The sequence below is a fragment of the Schistocerca piceifrons genome, unplaced genomic scaffold (assembly GCF_021461385.2).
Source record: "Schistocerca piceifrons isolate TAMUIC-IGC-003096 unplaced genomic scaffold, iqSchPice1.1 HiC_scaffold_1404, whole genome shotgun sequence".
Taxonomy (NCBI): domain Eukaryota; kingdom Metazoa; phylum Arthropoda; class Insecta; order Orthoptera; family Acrididae; genus Schistocerca; species Schistocerca piceifrons.
The window spans coordinates 32,501-37,500 of record NW_025727241.1 but is presented as its reverse complement, the minus strand read 5'-3'; the positions used below and the strand labels follow the sequence as shown (position 1 = coordinate 37,500).

The following is a 5,000-nucleotide window of genomic DNA, read 5'->3' as shown; positions in this document are numbered from 1 at the left end:
ACGACGCTACCGCCATCTATGAGACGCCAAGCCGACTAAGACAGCGATGGCGCCACAGTGGCCGCCTTTCGACGCCACCCACAAAGGCTGCAGCCTCTGTCGACCATAGCACCCAATCTCCAGTGGCTCTGCCGCACGAAGCCGTGGACCGGCAATGACGCCACCCGCACCCGTTCGTGCACCACCCCAACCGCCAAACTCGCACCTCCAGCGGATGAACGGCGGACGTTTCCCGCACTCGTAAAGTGCAATCCACCCCTATAACTTGCGTTTCATGAAGAGTTATTTCCAATATGCGACATTCCCGCTGTCCGTATACATGAGCCGCGACCTGTACCACTTACGAGCGAGAGACGCGATCGCGTTGCTCACTGTACGGCGTCCGATACCGAGCCATCAGCATGTCGGTCCCCATGCGCGTTGCACTCGCACTCGCAGTCGCAAAAACGTGGGGCAAATATATTACGCGGAAGAGTTATAACAGACCGAGCCCCACTGCATGGGGGGAGTCTTTGTCACTAATGTACACAGATGGAACATTTTGGACTGGAACCAGATTACCCGTACACACGGCGCTGATTAGTAATCAATGCAGAGCCATCAAACTACAGCAAATATACACAACTGTCCGTATACATGCTGAAAGAGTCTGCCCAAAATGGGAACCACACGTCAGCCAGACACTCTGATCACGCACCACTCTCTGCTTCTAACAGGCGCACATACAATATGTAAGCACCAGCATGGAACAACATCCAGTGCATCTTCTCCGCCACATTACACAATCCACACTATCACAACCAGACCAGGAGGTCCGTGCGGAAAATACAATATCCCAGCCTTTCGACATCCACCATTGCGCAGACCAGGCACCAACACCCACACATGTCCTATACAACGGTGCACCCAACATCACAATAGTACCTCCTGTCACAGCGCACAAACAATGACATGAGTCAAAGACACAGGTCTCACACAAGCATAGAATTGGAGCGCCGCCTCTAATAAGCCAAAGGTGCATCCTGACGTGACAAATCTGATCATGTCACAAGCATTCACTTACTATAATCACTATCAACGAACCTGCCGCCCCCGCCCCCCCCCCCCCCTACACCTTTCCGTACAACAACGTGTAACCTAACCTAACCTAACCTAACCTATGTTGTACCTTAACCTAACCTATGTTGTACCTTAACCTAACCTATGTTGTACCTTAACCTAACCTATGTTGTACCTTAACCTAACCTATGTTGTACCTTAACCTAACCTATGTTGTACCTTAACCTAACCCATGTTGTACCTTAACCTAACCCATGTTGTACCTTAACCTAACCCATGTTGTACCTTAACCTAACCCATGTTGTACCTTAACCTAACCCATGTTGTACCTTAACCTAACCCATGTTGTACCTCAACCTAACCCATGTTGTGCCTCAACCTAACCCATGTTGTGCCTCAACCTAACCCATGTTGTGCCTCAACCTAACCCATGTTGTGCCTCAACCTAACCCATGTTGTGCCTCAACCTAACCCATGTTGTGCCTCAACCTAACCCATGTTGTGCCTTAACCTAACCCATGTTGTGCCTTAACCTAACCCATGTTGTGCCTTAACCTAACCCATGTTGTGCCTTAACCTAACCCATGTTGTGCCTTAACCTAACCCATGTTGTGCCTTAACCTAACCCATGTTGTGCCTTAACCTAACCCATGTTGTGCCTTAACCTAACCCATGTTGTGCCTTAACCTAACCCATGTTGTCGCCTTAACGTAACCCACGTTGTCGCCTAAACCTGCTCTGTAATTGTTATACGACTCGTTCAATTACTGTAGTGTTGCCCACCCGCAACCCTCGCAATATAGTTCGCTACTCGCACTGCCCGCACCCCTGTGTATCGCTTCATGTTAAACACCTTGCAAGTCTTGCTCACTTTCCACATGCTCCTGCTGTACACTGTAATGTGGATGGCAGCAGGACGTACATGCCGCCCCTCCCCACGTCCCCACCTTGCCCCCTGCCTTCGCAAGCTGGTTGGTGAGAAGTTTGCATGTTCAATGCCCTTCGCATGCGACGTACTCAGGCTACGTTGTGGTGCGGCCTGTGTCAACTGTCCGCTGATGTCGTACGCGTGAACCACAATCTGTACTGCACATTCGTCCTTATGTACTGAATGATACATCGTGGCACATGTGTGACCGCACAACGACTGCGCCCAAAAACGGCGGACCATACAGTGCAAATATTGTGCACGCAGCTACGTGTCGTCTCCCTATGAGAGCTGGATTGCAGTGTGGTACGCCATAGAGACGTGTGGGAGGAACGGACGCCGTGGATGGCGATCAGCATGAGCTGTCTGTTGATGTATTCGGACCTAGTCGTCTCTCCTCACACACCGTGATGGCATGGTGCACCGCGTTCCATATCTGCGACATGCTACAGAGGCCGGTTGACAGTCGTTCGAGCAATGGACATCGCATACGTACGGGGGCCACCTTCCACGTATTGTCTAGGCGTGCACATTTTGTTGCGTGTATGTGGGCAGACGTAGTGTGGCGTGACACCTGACACAGGCATGCAATAATCGTTGAAGTTGCAAATGGCGATGGACGCCTGCGTTTTCTGGTGAAGTTACGCAAATGAACAAATGGTAACCTGTTGTGGTGCGGTTGTTCTCGCTAGGGGTGAATCGGTGATGGCGACGATAGGTTGAGGTACTAACCGGTTGTTCCAGCGATACCCACCATGCCGACGAAACTGAACGGCATCTGGGTGTGAAGCGATACGCGGCGGTGGCTGGGTGGGACCGTCCCCGGCCGGTGAGGGGGCGCCTCCCGGCGTGCTGGCCGCGCGGTGCGTGGGCGCACGCGCTACAGCCGGCTGGTGGGGGCGGCCAGTGGCAGGCGCGCCGGCCGACGGACGCGGCAGGCGTCGCAGCTGCGCGCCGGCGCACCCTGCGCGCGGCGCCGTGCGGCCAAAGTAGGTCCTCGCGGGCCCGGTGCGAAGCGCGGTGGACATCTTCAGTGTGCTGGTCCGATTGAGGACTGTGTGCGTTGAGGATGCGCCGCCGCCCGGCGCTCGGCGCCGCGACGCCGTCTGCTGCTCGGTCGCCCCAGCGGTTCTCGCTGGTGGTTTGTATCGCAGCTGTGCGGATGTGTTGGCGCGTGCGCTGTGCTGGGAGAGTTCGCTTCGGCACCCAAGTGGGGCTTTTGTCCTTCTGTGGCGCTGGCGTTGGAGCTGCCGGTCACCGTAGGTGGCGCGTGTTGTCTCCCGCCGGCAATGCCACGACAGCACGCTCCCGGGCCTCTGTCGGCAGCGGCAAGCTCAGTTGGGAGCACGGGTGGTCGCACCGAAAGCGTCTACTCGCCTAACTCCGGGCGATTGCGCCTCTCTCGAACCCGACCAAGTACTTGGGACGGCGCTGCGCGCCGCCGGGACCTGAGAGGGTTTCGAGGTGTATTGTGCAGGGGAGCTCAGCCTCCTCCTGTTTGCAGAATGATTGAGCGGACGCTTGCGTGTTCGCGCGGGCCCCCGGGACACACTCCCGGGCGGCCGGCTGCTCAGCTCTAGTTGACGCAGCTCCCTGGTTGATCCTGCCAGTAGTCATATGCTTGTCTCAAAGATTAAGCCATGCATGTCTCAGTACAAGCCGCATTAAGGTGAAACCGCGAATGGCTCATTAAATCAGTTATGGTTCCTTAGATCGTACCCACGTTACTTGGATAACTGTGGTAATTCTAGAGCTAATACATGCAAACAGAGTCCCGACCAGAGATGGAAGGGACGCTTTTATTAGATCAAAACCAATCGGTCGGCTCGTCCGGTCCGTTTGCCTTGGTGACTCTGAATAACTTTGGGCTGATCGCACGGTCCTCGTACCGGCGACGCATCTTTCAAATGTCTGCCTTATCAACTGTCGATGGTAGGTTCTGCGCCTACCATGGTTGTAACGGGTAACGGGGAATCAGGGTTCGATTCCGGAGAGGGAGCCTGAGAAACGGCTACCACATCCAAGGAAGGCAGCAGGCGCGCAAATTACCCACTCCCGGCACGGGGAGGTAGTGACGAAAAATAACGATACGGGACTCATCCGAGGCCCCGTAATCGGAATGAGTACACTTTAAATCCTTTAACGAGTATCTATTGGAGGGCAAGTCTGGTGCCAGCAGCCGCGGTAATTCCAGCTCCAATAGCGTATATTAAAGTTGTTGCGGTTAAAAAGCTCGTAGTTGGATTTGTGTCCCACGCTGTTGGTTCACCGCCCGTCGGTGTTTAACTGGCATGTATCGTGGGACGTCCTGCCGGTGGGGCGAGCTGAAGGCGTGCGACCGCCTCGTGCGTGCTCGTGCGTCCCGAGGCGGACCCCGTTGAAATCCTACCAGGGTGCTCTTTATTGAGTGTCTCGGTGGGCCGGCACGTTTACTTTGAACAAATTAGAGTGCTTAAAGCAGGCAAGCCCGCCTGAATACTGTGTGCATGGAATAATGGAATAGGACCTCGGTTCTATTTTGTTGGTTTTCGGAACCCGAGGTAATGATTAATAGGGACAGGCGGGGGCATTCGTATTGCGACGTTAGAGGTGAAATTCTTGGATCGTCGCAAGACGAACAGAAGCGAAAGCATTTGCCAAGTATGTTTTCATTAATCAAGAACGAAAGTTAGAGGTTCGAAGGCGATCAGATACCGCCCTAGTTCTAACCATAAACGATGCCAGCCAGCGATCCGCCGCAGTTCCTCCGATGACTCGGCGGGCAGCCTCCGGGAAACCAAAGCTTTTGGGTTCCGGGGGAAGTATGGTTGCAAAGCTGAAACTTAAAGGAATTGACGGAAGGGCACCACCAGGAGTGGAGCCTGCGGCTTAATTTGACTCAACACGGGAAACCTCACCAGGCCCGGACACCGGAAGGATTGACAGATTGATAGCTCTTTCTTGATTCGGTGGGTGGTGGTGCATGGCCGTTCTTAGTTGGTGGAGCGATTTGTCTGGTTAATTCCGATAACGA

General features: G+C 54.2%; 1 non-coding gene across 1 annotated transcript in view; it reads left to right on the top strand.

Moving 5' to 3' along the window:
* Nucleotides 1-3,577: 3,577 nt before the first annotated feature.
* Nucleotides 3,578-5,000, top strand: part of LOC124733655 — a 1,908-nt gene continuing 485 nt past the window's right edge. Inside the window, exon 1 of the ribosomal RNA XR_007009058.1 lies at nucleotides 3,578-5,000. This exon is cut by the window's right edge and continues 485 nt beyond it. This is a non-coding gene — a ribosomal RNA (small subunit ribosomal RNA).